This window comes from Capra hircus, chromosome 10 (assembly GCF_001704415.2).
Source record: "Capra hircus breed San Clemente chromosome 10, ASM170441v1, whole genome shotgun sequence".
NCBI classification, from domain to species: domain Eukaryota; kingdom Metazoa; phylum Chordata; class Mammalia; order Artiodactyla; family Bovidae; genus Capra; species Capra hircus.
Window position 1 is genome coordinate 91,758,163 of NC_030817.1, and position 17,384 is coordinate 91,775,546.

General features: G+C 39.5%; 1 protein-coding gene across 4 annotated transcripts in view; it reads right to left on the bottom strand.

Annotated features, from left to right (window-relative positions):
• SCAMP1 (secretory carrier membrane protein 1) overlaps positions 1-17,384 on the bottom strand; it is a 154,591-nt gene that overhangs the window by 115,836 nt on the left and 21,371 nt on the right. The gene's annotated exons all lie outside the window — the stretch shown is intronic.

The following is a 17,384-nucleotide window of genomic DNA, read 5'->3' on the forward strand; positions in this document are numbered from 1 at the left end:
GTTCATGTCCCCTTTTTCTTAAAAAGAATATCTTCAGTTTTCCCTACTGCAGATTTAGGTACCACAGTACAAATCAGTGTCACATACAGGCACCACCTAGATTATTCAAGATTAAGCCTCTCTTACTCATTTTATTCTACAAAGTGCTTCTCTACGACTGTAGTTTATACTGTGCCACATGATCCTGGACTGTCTCCCTTTTCCAAGTGTTACCATCACACTATCCCAGCTTTTCAAATCTTAATACTAGGCTTTCATATAAATAATTGAATCACAAAAGTAGTTATTCTATTTCTCTTGATTGTGAAATGTAAGACACTAATATAATGAACATCTCAACAAAACTGACTACAAAATTAATATGAAAGGCAAGTGCAAACCATAATGTTCAGCCTCATCAGCCTTTGCAGCATGTTAGCCACAAGCTTTTGCATTCATCAGAATCAAAAGAAACACACACTCCTGCACCCTACTCCCAGAGATTCTGACTCAGTATGTCTGGGGTGGGACCTGAGAATCTGCAGCTCTAACAAATTCCCAGGTGATGCTGCTGGTGGTCCCCACTGCTCCCTTGCCTACACTGTTCCTTCTCTAATCCATCGTCCTCAACAATGCCAAAATTACCTTTCAAAAATGGAAAGCTGATCTTCTCCTCCCCCTCCTCCAATCCCTCCGCTCTGCCCCTTATCCATTTCAGATTTTTAGAGACTCTCAACTATAAAATACAGCTTCCTCAAAATGAGACACAAGGCTTCTGGCTATCTGAACTAGCCCTTGCCTACCTTCCAGCTTTATCAACTCTTATAACCATCCTCACCTTGCCAATCCTTCTCCCTTAACCAAACAAAACAAGCTACTGTATAAAAAGCCTCACATTTGGCAATAAGCAAGTGGTAAAGATAAATTAAAAGTACAGCACAAATGAAAAAGGCTTTAGGTTTGCTCAACAATAAAATGGGAAGGAGGGAATGAAATCACTCTACTTCTCAGGGTTTCCCTCCCAAGTTTATTAAAAACTGACTAGAAAGATTATCAAGAGTGGATGTGAGCTTCGGGGGGAAAATTAAGAAAAAAAGAAACGTTGAGTATTTTGATAAAATTTTTGATCAAGTTGACATTGCTGTGCTTAAAATTTGGAAGTGGGTTCAGGGTCAAAAAGTGGAGACCTAGCAAATCTGGATGGTCCAGCTGCAGTCATGATGCCCAGCCTACCACCATCCACCACAAAACCTGGTGACCTGAGTCCTCAGACACTATGTGCTTCCTCGGCACTGCGTCCTCAGGCAGTAGTACTCTTCCAGGCACAGTCAGCCTGGCAATCTCCTCCTCTTCCTTAAACACTCAACCCGAAGACTACTTCATATACTAACCAGTAACCTTCCTGATACCTGCCTGATAACCCAGTCACTCCATCGCAATCTCAATGTTCCCACAGCACTTGGTATTTACCTCCATTAGCACTGATTTCACTGAACCATGATGAGCTTCATGCAAGTCTTTTTTCCCCAAATTAGACTGTGACATCTTTGAATACAAGTAATCGGTAAATAGGTGTTTATGATGCTGTGAAAGTGCTGCACTCGATATGTCAGCAAATTTGGAAAACTCAGCAGTGGCCACAGGACTAGAAAAGGTCAGTTTTCATTCCAATCCCAAAGAAAGGCAATGCCAAAGAATGCTCAAGCTACCACACAATTGCACTCATCTCACACACTAGTAAAGTCATGCTCAAAATTCTCCAAGCCAGGCTTCATCAATACGTGAACCATGAACTTCCAGATGTTCAAGCTGGTTTCAGAAAAGGCAGAGGAACCAGAGATCGAATTGCCAACATCCGCTGGATCATCAAAAGAGCAAAAGAGTTCCAGAGAAACAACTATTTCTGCTTTACTGACTATGCCAAAGCCTTTGACTGTGTGGATCACAATAAACTGGAGAATTCTGAAAGAGATGGGAATACCAGGCCACCTGACCTGCCTCTTGAGAAACCTGTATGCAGATCAGGAAGCAACAGTTAGAACTGGACATGGAACAACAGACTGGTTCCAAATAGGAAAAGGAGTACGTCAAGGCTGTATATTGTCACCCTGCTTATTTAACTTATATGCAGAGTACATCATGAGAAACGCTGGGCTGGAAGAAGCACAAGCTGGAATCAAGATTGCCGGGAGAAATATCAATAACCTCAGATATGCAGATGACACCACCCTTATGGCAGAAAGTGAGAAAGAACTAGAGAGTCTCTTGAAAGTGAAAGAGGAGAATGAAAAAGTTGGCTTAAAGCTCAACATTCAGAAAACTAAGATCATGGCATCCAGTCCCATCACTTCATGGCAAATAGATGGGGAAACAGTGGAAACAGTGGCTGACTTTATTTGGGGGGGGGGGGCTCCAAAATCACTGCAGATGGTGACTGCAGCCATGAAATTAAAAGACACTTACTCCTTGGAAGGAAAGTTATGACCAATCTAGACAGCATGTTCCTCAATATTAAAAAGCAGAGACATTACTTTGCTAACAAAGATCTGTCTATTCAAGGCTATGGTGTTTCCAGCAGTCATGTATGGATGTGGGAGTTGGAGTATAAAGAAAGCTGAGAACCAAAGAATTGATGCTTTTGAACTGTGGTGCTGGAGAAGACTCTTGAGCGTCCCTTGGACTGCAAGGAGATCCAACCAGTCAGTCCTAAAGGAGATCAGTCCTGGGTGTTCATTGGAAGGACTGATAATGAAGCTGAAACTCCAATACGTTGGCCACCTGATGTGAAGAATCAACTCATTGGAAAAGACCCTGATGCTGGCAAAGACTGAAGGCGGGAGGAGAAGGGAACGACAGAGGATGAGATGGTTGGATGGCATCACTGACATGATGGAGATGAGTTTGAGTAGGCTCTGGGAGTTGCTAATGGACAGGGATGCCTGGCAGGCTGCAGTCCATGGGGTCGCAAAGAGTCGGACACAACTGAGTGACTGAACTGACTGGGGGAGTGCACCTTCACTGAATTTCAACTGATTTCCTCCATCATGCTTCATGTTGGACCTTCTCAATCACTGCCACATATAACCTCACAGGAAGATTAAAACCTGGCAAGAAATTACTTTCACCTTCAGCTAGACATAGGGACATTAATTCAGTAACAGTTTCTTTGGGACCTCCCTGGTGGTAAGACTCTACACTTTCACCACAGGGGGTACCAGTTCAATCCCTGGTTGTGGAAGTAAGATCCCACATGCCACATGGTGTGGCCAAAAATAATGGGAATAGTTTCTTCAATAAGCACTACTTGTGAATAATCAACCTCAGTGTCTTCTCAGTATATATATCATCCTCAAGCTAAATAATAGTCTAAAAACACAGAAGACTCCATGGATGATTGTGTATAACATACATTATGTATGTACTTACTATATCTGCTAACACTTAATAAGTTTGGGTTTCCTGATTAACATTCAAAAGTTTCTGTATCTTAGGTACTTGTTCAAAAGCAGAAAGAGGACTCGTCTAGGAATTGGAAACTCAGTTCACTGGAAATGACTAGCCTCTGCAACCTTAAGCAAGTCACCTAAACTCTCGTCTCATAGGTAAAATAGGAGAAATATGATATATGATCACCCTGGTCAGTTGAAGCTCTGAAATGTTATGCTAGACTTTAAGTCTTCACTGTTTGGAAAGCTAACTGCCTGTATCTAAGCCTCCCCACCCTACTAGTGAAAACACTAAACAAGGCATTTCGTATTTCTACGTGACTCAGTGTTTTCATCAGTAAGATGTATCACATAGTTCACGAACCACTGCATGTAAAATGACTGGTACAGTTCCTGCACACAGACAACACTTGAGTGACAGCTTAGGCTGTTATCATTATTACCAACAAGAAAAGAAGAGTCAAACAAAAAAGCGGTCCATCTTCTATTAACTGTGGTATCAAGAAAGTATAGAGCACCCTATGTAATGAATAGGCCAAAAACCGTCCACAGCCACCTTCTGAGGAAAGCAGTGACCAGAGTCCTCCACCCAGTCACTGTGCCATGTGCCCCAGCAGCTTAGCGGCATGCCAAAGGGTGAAGAATTGGCCTCTGTGCCAACGGCAGCCATTTTTAGAACCAGATATGAGGGAGCCCGGCAGACCCCTACACAAGTGGTTCTGCCTGAATACTAACTGATCAATTCAATGAGGGCTTGTTTGTTGAGGCACTTGAATGAGACATAAAGACGGTACTGTAGTTAGCAGCAGAAGCTGCCACTAGTCACAGTACAGAGACAGACAGAAGTGAAGTCATAAGAAGGTGGCCAGAAAAGGCTAAGGGGAATGGCATTTACCAGAGTTGCCAAGGAGCCACTCAAGCAAAAACGTGGCCCACAGAGCTGCTGTTCTTCTGGCTGACGGGGAACGACTGGCGTTAGAGAAGTCTTCACACGTTCCTACAGACCCCCAGGAAGACCACAGGAAGGAGAGAAAAGGAAGATACGTCAGAGGGGCAGAAGAGGCAAAAAAGTCTGGAGAGGTCAGCCCCCTAGCCTTCACTCAAGTCAGTGAAGCTCAATTCTTCTATGTCTTTTAACTACTGATTTCGTGTGGAAAGGGTTTCCACGGGTTGGCAGGAGGGAGGTCAAGGGCAGGGGCTGAGGAGACACCACGTGAGCTCCCAGAAACTGTCTCATCCCAACAGCAGACACTGACTGTGTTGGGCTTCCTTCCCTCCCCAGAATCCAAAGAAAAATCCTCCATCACCTGAGGTAACCTGAGCATGTCTCCATGCCTTAAAACCAGCACAGGCGGAACCAATGCTCTTGGCCATTTTGTGTTCTATTAAAACTTTACATAAGAACAGTTTACTTTCATTAAGATTTTATATTTAAATAAAATCTTCTGCGTGAGAAAGATTTTAATAAGTATTACCATTTACTGATGCCAAGTATACATTCTGGTCTCAGACATACTTACTGATCCAAACTGCTGCTAAATCACTTTTTTTTAATTGAAGTTGATTTACAATGTTGTGTCAACTTCTGTAGAGCAAAGTGCTCTAGTTACACACACACATGTATATGCTTTTCCACTATGGTTTAGCACAGGATTTAGTTTCCAGTACTATACAGTAGAGCCTTGTTGTTTATCCATTCCATACTTAATAGAAAAGACCCCAATGCTGGAAAAGACTGGAGGCAAAAGAGAAGAGGGTGGCAGAGGATGAGATGGTTAGATAGCATTACTGGCTCAACAGACATGAATTTGAGCAAACTCTGGCAGATACTGAAGGACAGGGGAGCCTGGCTGTGCTGCAATCCACAGAGTCATAAAGAGTTGGACACAACTTACCGATTGAACAACAAATATAACAGCTTACATCCGCTAACCCCAACCTCCCACTCCATCCCTCTCCCAACCCCCACCCGCCTTGGCAACCACAAGTCAGCTCTCTATCACTTCTTAATTTAATTCTACTTTCACCTTTTCTCTCCCTTCTAAGGAGATGGAGGAGAATACAACTCTAGTCTTTAATTTATCCTTTTCTTAGTGACAGATATGTCCCACAGTTGTAAAGTTTAAGGCAACTTGACAAAACCTATGCAAAAAAAAAAATCTCTTTATATACAAGTTTCATCTCTTCCTGTCTTTTCTCTGGATTACCCTATCAGTTATCCTTTTCTCTTATATGTTCATCTTCTTCTTCTCAACAGGACACCTCACATCTACACTTTTAAGTCTCAATCATCTTTAAAATGCACACAAGCACAGAAAAACAAAACCATTCCTTCAATCACCCTCAAGCTACAACTATAAAGCCCCCTTCTTTTCATGCACTTCTTGTCTCCCACCCACACACCCTCCCATCGGGGGCTGTATTTTTTCAGTGTAAACTGCAATCGCCTTCCCACTATCTCTCTGCCTTGTGACACCTTCCCCAGTCTATTATTCACAGTGAACCAAGAGGAGCTTCTCAAAATACAAACTTGCTCATGTCACACCTACAGATTTGATGAATGTGAAGAGAACAAATGTATACTAAATTTGGTTTACTCTCTCAATCATCTAAGAGCATATTTTAGACCTATGAAAACTTACAAGTCTTTGGGAATGAAAAATGAATAGTGAGATCATTTATGGGATAGAGACTGCAAATATGGCTAAATTTTCATCATCCACATAAGTGACTGCTACAGCATGAAGTGAAGCTTTAAACCAGCGATAACTACTGCCGTTCTTCTATCACACACAGCTAAAGCCCACTATTGTTCTAATATTACATTTTACTTACCTAGACCTATGTCATATAATGTAGTGGCCACTAGCCACATGTAGCTCTTGAAATGTATCTAGTCCAAACTGAAATGTGCTCAAAGTATAAAACATATGATATTTCTGATTTTGAAGCACAAAGCAATGTAAAATATCATTAACAATTGTTAGGTCGATTATATGTTGAAAGAGATTCTGTACATGTGAAGTTAAATAAAATGTATTATTAAAGTTAATTTCACCTGATTTCTTCTCATATACCTTCTACAAAATTTCAAATTACACATGTGGCACAAATAATATTCCAACTGAATGGTGCTGATCTGGCCATCATAATTTACTCAAGAATGGCTAAAATTCCACTTTCATTCATTTGGGAAAATTCAATTATGTCACAAAAAGGAAAGCAATAAACTCAGATTTAAAACTAAATTTCCTTGAAGTGTTTCAAAATTATAAAAAATGGTAAGAGACCTAATCAGACCTAATCTCAAGCCAATGTTTTTATACAACACAATAGCAGACTTCCAATATGCTTTTAATGATTTTAATAATTTTGAAAAAATTAATATTTACAATTCTATCAAGGAAATCTATGGGAAACTGAAGAAGGCTAAAGCAAAGACAGACCAAAGGAGAGAGAAAAAATTCATCTAGTTTAGCACAGTACTAGACTCTTTAATTATCTCATGGAATCCTCAGAACACAACCCTATGACTTTCACTCTATATCCTTTCTTTCACTGCTGAGAATACTAGCTCAGAGATATTTAAGCAATTTGCCCAAAATCATCTGGCTAACAAGTGATGAGGTTAAGGATTCAATTTCAAATCTCACTCCAAAGACCACATTTTTAGAAGAAAAGCTAATAAAGGATACAAATTGGTGTTTCAAATATGTCCTCAAAAGAAAAGGGCTGAATTAAATACTGCATTGCTCCACAAAACTCTGCCTAATCCAATCAATATTACACACTGGACTAGGCAACTTGATTAAATAAGAAATGCCCAAGCTAAGAGCTGTAAGAGGTGCTACCTTCAGAGAGTAAAAATTTTTTTTTCCTACTCTATACCTCTCAGAGCTACTAGAATCATACGAATTTAAAAGACACTGAGAGCGAGGAGGAAGAATTATCGGTACTACAAGAGAAGTCATTAAAACTCTCAGCAAAACTCTGAAACAACATTTAGCAAAACTTTTATAACTCATTATAAGGAGTGCTTAATAATCACTGGGAATTATTCAATAAATCATGATAGTGAAAAGTTAATATTCATTTTCACTGTCAGTCATGAAAATCTTAAACTTGAGATTCAAAACTCATCTTTATAGACCAAGTCACTCCTCAATAAATTAGAAACAATTGAAGCAAACACATCCAAGCAAATATACCTCATAAATGCAAATTAAAAGTTAAAAACCCAAACCTTAAACTGCACTTTTTGTCCATGTTAACACTAGCATTAAGTGCCAAAAATATCATTTCATTTTCTAGCCCCTCTGTATGCTAAAGGAAGAATGCTTTGGAAACACTATTTCTGAATATACTGTTCGTTGTGTAGTCGCTCAGTCATGGTCCTCTTTGCAGCTCCATGGACTGCAGCATGACAGGCTTCCCTGAACTTCACTATCTCCCGAGTCATATAATTTAGTGAAAATTTCATCTGGATAATTAATGATGTATGGAAACAATGAAATGGTTGAATGGCATCATCGACTCAATGGACATGAGTCTGAGCAGACTCTGGGAGATAGTGAAGGACAGGGACCCTGGCCTACTGCAGTCTATGGGGTCACAAAGAGTCAGACATAACTGAGCAACTGAACAAAAAGGGACTTAAATAATCTAGAATGCAAGAAACTATTTCTTAATCCAGAACTATTTCTCCATCCACATGTGCATGCTAAGTCAATTTGTGACCCCATTTACTGTAGCCCATCAGGTTCCTCTGTCCATGGGATTCTCCAGGCAAGAACACTGGAGTAGGCTGCCATGCCCTTCTTCAAGAGATCTTCCCAAACCAGGGACTGAACCCATGTCTCTTCCGACTCCTGCACTGGCAGGCAGGTTCTCTACTGCTAGCACTACCTGGGAAGTCCACAGTCAAAATGAAATTAAGAGATGTGTTCTTTCTTTGTTCTATTTTATACTGTCAACAACATTCTGAGCAGGAACTAACAGCAACCTTCTCACATTATCCTTCTTAAAGCCATTAGGGGAATAGTGTTCATCAAGTTCTTTAATTCCTAACTAAACTTGAAACAATAGAATGGGAAAGACTAGAGATCTCTTCAAGAGAATCAGAGATACAAAGATGGGCACAATAAAAGACAGAAATGGTATGGACCTAACAAAAGCAGAAGATATTAAGAAGAGGTGGCAAGAATACACAGAAGAACTGTACAAAAAAGATCTTCATGACCCAGATAACCACAATGGTATGATCACTCACCTAGAGCTAGATCCTGGAATGTGAAGTCAAGTGGGCCTTAGGAAGCATCACTACGAACAAAGCTAGCAGAGGTGATGGAATTCCAGCTGAGCTATTTCAAATCCTGAAAGATGATGCTGTGAAAGTGCTGCATTCAATATGCCAGCAAACATGGAAAACTCAGCAGTGGCCACAGGACTGAAAAAGGTCAGTTTTCATTCCAATCCCAAGATTGGAAAAGCAGTGCCAAAGAATGCTCAGACTACCACACAATTGCACTCATCTCTGTGTCTGAATTTTCCCATCTACAAGATGAGGGAGTAACATCTAAGCCTTACGCCTCAGACTCTGCACTTAGGGGAACAGAGGCTACAATACTGACCAATCCCTCTTTTTCCTTCAAAGCATTTAGTTGCACATGATGTCTCCCAGCTCAAGCATGGCTCCTGGACATGAGTGATTGCTCCATCTTTGCGTCCCTGGTAACTAGCGCAGGATCTACTGCAGTGCCTGATTCACTTTCAGCACTCTATGTATTTTTGGCTAAATAATCCACTCTTATTCCATCTTCAATGTAAAAATCTCTTGAAAACAACTGAATTTGAAACACTTTATTCTCTAATACAGTCACAGCAATTACATAAAAACTTTAGGTAACTATAAAGACCTGATCAAACTGGCAAATGCTACAATTTAAATATAATGGTTGGGGTACACGTGTCTCTTTCAATTCTGGTTTCCTCGGTGTGTATGCCTAGCAGTGGGATTGCTGGGTCATAAGGCAGTTCTAGTTCCAGTTTTTTAAGGAATCTCCACACTGTTCTCCATAGTGGCTGTACTAGTTTGCATTCCCACCAACAGTGTAAGAGGGTTCCCTTTTCTCCTCACCCTCTCCAGCATTTACTGCTTGTAGACTTTTGGATCGCAGCCATTCAGACTGGTGTGAAATGGTACCTCATTGTGGTCTTGAATTGCATTTCTCTGATAATGAGTGATGTTGACCATCTTTTCATGTGTTTGTTAGCCATCCGTACGTCTTCTTTGGAGAAATGTCTATTTAGTTCTTTAGCCCATTTTTTGATTGGGTCATTTATTTTTCTGGAATTGAGCTGCAGGAGTTGCTTGTATATTTTTGAGATTAGTTGTTTGTCAGTTGCTTCATTTGCTATTATTTTCTCTCATTCCGAAGGCTGTCTTTTCATCTTGCTTATAGTTTCCTTTGTTGTGCAGAAGCTTTTAATTTTAATTAGATCCTATTTGTTTATTTTTGCTTTTATTTCCAGTATTCTGGGAGGTGGATCATAGAGGATCCTGCTGTGATGTATGTCAGAGAGTGTTTTGCCTATGTTCTCCTCTAGGAGTTTTATAGTTTCTGGTCTTACACTGGAGCCGATTATACAGAGTGAAGTAAGCCAGAAAGAAAAACACCAATACAGTATATGAACACATATATATGGAATTTAGAAAGATAGTAATGATAACCCTATATGCAAGACAGCAAAAGAGACACAGATGTACAGAACAGAATTTTGGACTCTGTGGGAGAGGGAGAGAGTGGGATGATTTGGGAGAATGGCATTGAAACATGTATACTATCATGTAAGAAACAAATCGCTAGTCTAGGTTCGATACAGGATACAGGATGCTTGGGGCTGGTGCACTGGGATGACCCAGAGAGATGATATGGGGAGGTTGGTGGTAGGGGGGTTCAGGGTTGGGAACTCATGTACACCTGTGGTGGATTCATGTCAATGTATGGCAAAACCAATACAGTACTGTAAAGTAAAAAAATAAAATTTAAAAAAAAAGAGAGAAAGGAAATATTAAAAAAAGCAAGTTTAAAAATGAGAATTAAAAAAAATAAAAACTAAAAAAACAGAAAAACATAAATAAATAAATATAATGGTTGTTAAAGACTGAGAATAATGTATACGTATGTCTGAGTCCCTTCTCTGTTCACCTGAAACCAGCACAATACTGTTGACTGGCTCTTCCGTGAAACAAAATTTTTGGTGTTTAAAAAAAAAAAAGACTGAGAATAAGTTTGGCTTGTTTTTAAAATTATGCCATTGGATCCACTCAGTCACATGAACCATCTAACCAAAATCATAGAAAATAATCCACTGGCAAAAGAATTAGATGGTTTATTGACAAATGCTATGAGATATCTCTCAAGTAAAGGGTCCTCAAACTCCAAATTCCATATTTATTATGTGGCATCATATTTGAGCTACATGAACTATATGAAAGCTAGTCAAAAGAAGACAGTATGTCTAAAGACAGAGCAGTGGTAAGAAACCTAAACAAATGACTTTTTAGACCACAGTAAAGCACTGAACACTTAGAGCATATCAAAGTATTCTACATCTATAATAAATCCCTAAGAGTTAAAAAAGTTAAGTAACTTTAAGTAACTGATACCTTTAACTATACACAAAAATTAACTTAAAATGAACCAAAGCCTAAATACATACACTAAAATTATAAAACTCTTAGAATAAAACACAGAAGAGAATCTTCATGACCTTGGATTAGACAATGGTTTCTGAGATATAACACCAAAACCACAAGCAACAACAAAAAATATACAATTGAGCTTTATCAAGATTTAAAACTTTCCTGCTGAAAAGTAAACCAAGAAAGTTTAAAAAAAAAAACTACAAAATGGAACAAAATTTTCACATATTATGTATTTGAGAAGTAATTTGTATCTAGAATATATTAAAAAACTTTCTCTCAAAAAGACAATTTTTAAATGGGCAAAGGATCCAAATAGACATTTTTCTAAAGAAACTATACAAACGGCCACCAAGTACAGGAAAAGTCACTCAACATTACTATTAGGGAAATGCAAATCATAATGAGATACCACTTCACACTACTAGAATGACTATAATAAAAAAGAAAGCATTGGCAAGGATGTTTTAAAAAAGGAAGTTAAAGGGAAAAAAAAAAAGAAACTAGAATCCTCATACTCCACAGTAAGAATGTAAAATGGTACAGCCATTTAGTAAAACAGCTTGGCAATTAGCAAATGACCAGGTAATTTGACTCCTAGGTACATATCCATCAGTTCAGTTTAGTCCCTGAGTCACGTCCAACTCTTCGCACCCCACAGACAGCAGCATGCCAGGCCTCCCTGTCCATCACCTACTCCCAGAGCTTGCTCACACTCATGTCCATCAAGGTGGTGATGCCATCCGACCACCTCATCCTCTGTCATCCCTCTTTTCCTGCCTTCAATCTTTCCCAGCATCAGGGTCTCTTCAAATGAGACAGTTCTTCACATCAAGTGGCCAAAGTATTGGAGCTTCAGCTTCAGCATCAGCCCTTCCAATGAATATTTAGGACTGATTTCCTTTAGGATGGACTGGTTTGATCTCGAAGTCCAAGGGACTCTCAAGAGTCTTCTCCAACACCACAGTTCAAATGTATCAGTTCTTTGGCACCGAGGTCCCTGGTGTCTCAGATGGTAAAGAATCAGTCTGCAGTACGGAAGACCTGGGTTCAGTCCTTGAGTTGGGAGGATCCCCTGGAGGAAGGCATGGCAACCCACTCTAATAGTCTTGCCCAGAGAACCCTGATGGACAGAGGAGTCTGGTGGCCTACAGTCCATGTGTGTCAGACTCGCAAAGAGTCCAACACGACTGAGCAACTGAACACAGCACAGCTTTCTTTACAGTCCAACATCCATACATGACTACTAGAAAAACCATAGCTTTGACTAGATGGACCTTTGTTGGCAAAGTAATGTCACTGCTTTTTAATATGCTCTCTGGGTTGATCATAGCTTTTCTTCCAAGGAACAGTTGTCTTTTAATTTCACGGCTACAGTCAACCATCTGAAGTGATTTTGGAGCGTGAGAAAATAAAGTCTATCACTGTTTTCATTGTTTCCCCATCTATTTGCCATGAAGTGATGGGACTGGATGCCATGATCTTAGTTTTTTGAATGCTGAGTTTTAAGCCAACTTTTTCACTCTCCTCTTTCACTTTCATCAAGAGGCTCTTTAGTTCCTCTTTGCTTTCTGCCATAAGATTAGTGTTATCTGCAATATCTGAGGTTACTGATATTTCTTCCGGCAATCTTGATTCCAGCTTGTGCTTCATCCAGCCCGGCATTTTGCATGATGTACTTTGCATGTAAGTTAAATAAGCAGGGTGATAACACATAGCCTTGCCATACTCCTTACCCGATTTGGAACCAGTCTGTTGTTCCATGTCCAGTCCTAACTGTTGTTTCTTGTCTTGCATACAGATTTCTCAGGAGGCAGGTAAGGTGGTCTGGTATTTCCATCTCTTGAAGAATTTTCCACAGTTTGTTGTAATCCACACAGTCAAAGGAAGCAGATGTAGATGAAGCAATGTAGAAGCCAATGAAGCAGAAGTAGATGTTTTTCTGGAATTCTCTTACTTCTTCTATGATCCGATGTATGTCGGCAATTTGATCTCTAGTTCCTCTGTCTTTTCTAAATCCAGCTTGAATGTCTGCAAGTTTCTCAGTTCACATACTACTGAAGCCTAGCTTGGAGAATTTTGAGCATTACTTTGCTAGTGTGTGAAATGAGTGCAATTGTGCGGTAGTCTGAACATTCTTTGACACTACCTTTCTCTGGGATTGGAATGAAAACTGACCTTTTTCAGTCCTGTGGCTACTGCTGAGTTTTCCAAATTTGCTAGCATATTGAGTGCAGCACTTTCACAGCATCATCTTTGAGGATTTTAAATAGCTCAACTGGAATTCCATCACTTCCACTAGCTTTGTTCATAGTGATGCTTCCTAAGGGCCACTTAGACTTCACACTCCAAGATGTCTGGCTATAGGTGAGTGATTACACCATTGTGGTTATCTGAGTCACGAAGAACTCTTTTGTATAGTTCTTCTGTGTATTTGTATTCTTGTCATCTCTTCTTAACATCTCTGCTTCTGTTAGGTCAATACCATTTCTGTCCTTTATTGTGCCCATCTCTGCATGAAATGTTTCCTTTGTATCTCTAATTTTCTTGAAGAGATCTCTAGTCTTTCCCATTCCATTGTTTTCCTCTATTTCTTTGCACTGTTGACTTAGGAAGGCTTTCTTATCTCTCCTTGCTATTCTTTGGGACACATATCCATATATCCACATAAAAACTTGTACAAATATTCACAGCAGCATGATTCCTACCAGCCAAAAGTGGAAACAAGCCAAACTTGTATCAACTGATGAATGTACAAACAAAATGTAGCATATCCATGCAATGGAATTATAATTTGACAATAAAAAGAAATGAGTTTCTGATATGTGCTATAATATGAATGAAACTTAAACACATGATACTGTCAGTCATAAAAGACTGCCAGTCATAAAAGACTACATTTTTTACAATTCCATTTATATGAAATGTCCAGAAAGAATATCAGTGGCTGCCTAGTGCTGGAGAAGTTGGGAGGGAAATGGGTAATGACTATGAAAGGTCATGAGATTTCTTTTCAGAGTGATGAAAATGTTCTAAAATTGATAGTGATGACACACAACTGTAAATACACTAAAAATCACTAAATTGTACCCATTAAATTGCTTAACAGTATGATACAGCTTCCCTGGTGGCTCAGAGGTTAAAGCGTCTGCCTGCAATGTGGGAGACCTGGGTTCAATCCCTGGGTCAGGAAGATCCCCTGGAGAAGGAAATGGCAACCCACTCCAGTGTTCTTGCCTGGAGAATCCCATGGATCGGGGAGCCTGGTGGGCTGCAGTCCACAGGGTTGCAAAGAGTCGGACACAACTGAATGACTTAACTTCACTTCTTCATAGTATATTAATTATATCTTAAAGTTGTTTTTAAAAAGATAATCAGTTGTAACATTTCTTGGAAGAAACATCGCCAACCAGCTATAGATCCACATGCAGGGCTTTCCTGGTGGTCTAGTGGTTAAAAATCCGCCAAGCAATGCAGGGGACATGGGTTCAATCCCTGGTCCGGGAAGATCCCACAAGCTGTGGGGCAATCAAGCCCTTGCACCATAACTACTGAGTCCACACACTGCAACTACTGAAGCCCACATGTCCTAGGGCCCGTTCTCAGCATCACAAGAGATGCCACTGAAATGAGAGGCCACGTACCACAATGAAGAGAAGCTCCAGATCACTGCAACTAGACAATGCACACATGGCAAAGAAGACCCACCACGGCCATAAATAAGAAACAAGCCTTTTTTAAAAATTCCACGTCTTCAAAATCTAAATACCAAATCACTCAGCACCCTTATTACCTACAGAAACACTCATTAGGAAAGAAGTGAAAAAGAGATTGAGAGGAGATCTGGCTCTCAGAGACTACAATGATACCAGAGTTTGCGTACTTACAAACTGGATACTTTATTTTAGCATCCTACTCTTTGGAATCATGAAAATTTCTTATGAAATTTGAGAAACTGGGTAGCTAAAAGAGCTAGATGCCCATCAAAAATGCACTGAAGTATACAGACATAAAAAGAAAAAGGACAATGGCAAAAAACAGGAAAATATTTGATCATATTTGTTCAACTGACTTGTGGGCTCAAATGACTACTAATGAATGAGCCACTGAACTGATATCCTAAGGATGGGATGACATCCCTTATTTTCAATAAACTCTCAAGAGATTTTTGAACCAAAAAAAATTTGTTTTGTCATATATACTGGTTCTTCACCAAGATTAATGAGTTTTCTGTCATTCATATTAAATACTGAAATAGCAAAACAATTACCACTAAATGTGGCCAGCAAATACCCACAAACAAATTTTTAAATGTCTTAGTAGTTTGGTCATATTACAGGCAGTCTTTGAGAAGGAAATGGCAACCTACTCCAGTATTCTTGCCTGGAGATTCCCATGGACAGAGGAAGCTGGTGGGCTACAGTCCGTGGCGTCCATGGGGTCACATAGTCAGACACAACTTAGCAACTGAGCACACACACATAGGCAGTCAACTTTCAAATGTAGCTTTTCCACCTCAAATATATGTTGTAAGGAACATTTTCTTAAGAAATGAATTCTGGCTAAATAAATAACCTACTCTTGCTAACTTAGTGGTTAGGCTCTTCAGACCAGCAAATCCAAATCTACAACAATATATCCACGGGGAGAAAATGTTCAGCATTCCAACTGTTACACCAGAGATTCATCCTGCCAGCTTCCCACGACTTCAAAAGGTAATCATAAGCACAACTTTAGAAACTATTTAGCCTCCAATATAATTTAAAAAAAAATTAGATAGCCTTTTAAAAATCAACATTAAACAACCAAGTTTACAACTTTTCACCATTTAAACAAAGTTTGCACCACCAGGTAATTTGTCATAAAAATAAAATGAACTCTCATTATTATTCTCAGGTCAAGTTGTGATATATAATAGCTTCTAAAATTCCCATGCTTTGTAAGACAACCAGTAATTTCTATGTTTTGTTTTTGTTGCTATTTCTGTTAATACCAAAAGTTTCAGTTCAGTTCAGTCGCTCGTGTCCAACTCTTTGCGACCCCATGAATCGCGGCACGCCAGGCCTCCGTGTCCATCACCATCTCCCAGAGTTCACTCAAACTCATGTCCATCGAGTCGGTGATGCCATCCAGCCATCTCAGCCTCTGTCGTCCCCTTCTCCTCCTGCCCCCAATCCCTCCCAGCATCACAGTCTTTTCCAATGAGTCAACTCTTCGCATGAGGTGGCCAAAGTACTGGAGTTTCAGCTTTAGCATCATTCCTTCCAAAGAACAGCCAGGGCTGATCTCCTTTAGAATGGACTGGTTGGATCTCCTTGCAGTCCAAGGGACACTCAAGAGTCTTCTCCAACAAAAGTTTTAAAGTTAATAAAAATTAGAGTCTGCTTAGAAAATATAGGCAATTTAGGGATAAAATAAAGGAGAAGAATAAATAATCACATGTTGCAACCAAAGAGAAATTTGCACCATTATTTATTTCCTTTATCTGTTATTTTAAGAGCTTCTTATCTTTGTCTTAATTCAAAAGCAAAATCCTGTAACTATAAGAAGTGTAAAAAAAAAAAAATCAAGTAAATATGGAAAGCAGAAAAATTAAGCAATTTGCCTAAGGTCACCTAGCTAGGAGGTGGACAAGCAAATTTAGGCTGCCTGGCTCCAATGCTGCCCTTTTACCTACTCCCCTGGACCACCTCTGTAGGTTTCACTAACTCTTTCCTCTAAGCCCCCAGCACTGGGGTAAGAACACATAAATATATGTCTGCAATACATACAGTTCACGGAACATTTTCTTATGAACTCAACTCTAAATGGTGGTTAAGCTCCCCTGAGATTCAAATATAAACATTTCCATACATTTTTTTTAATCAAGTAGAAAAACCATGTAACACTTCTTTGAAGTTTAGGAAATACATTAATTACACTTTTATAATATGCCCCTTACTTATAAGCAATTCACTAAAGTTTATGACTACTTGAGATGCCAAAAATTAGGCATGGGCCATGAATAAAACCACAAGACTGGCTAAATCAAGCTAAAACAAGCATAAACTACTTTGGGAAAATAGTAAAATTACGCTAGTAAATTTACACAAGTATGCCAGCCCCAGCCATGACTGGCCCGTATTCTTGATCTTCTTTTCCTATCACCTACCACCTCCCACATATATCCCACATCACTATATGAGAATTCTAACCACCACTGGAGGATTCTTGCAGACAGAATGACTGCCAGCAGCATATACACAACTCTATCT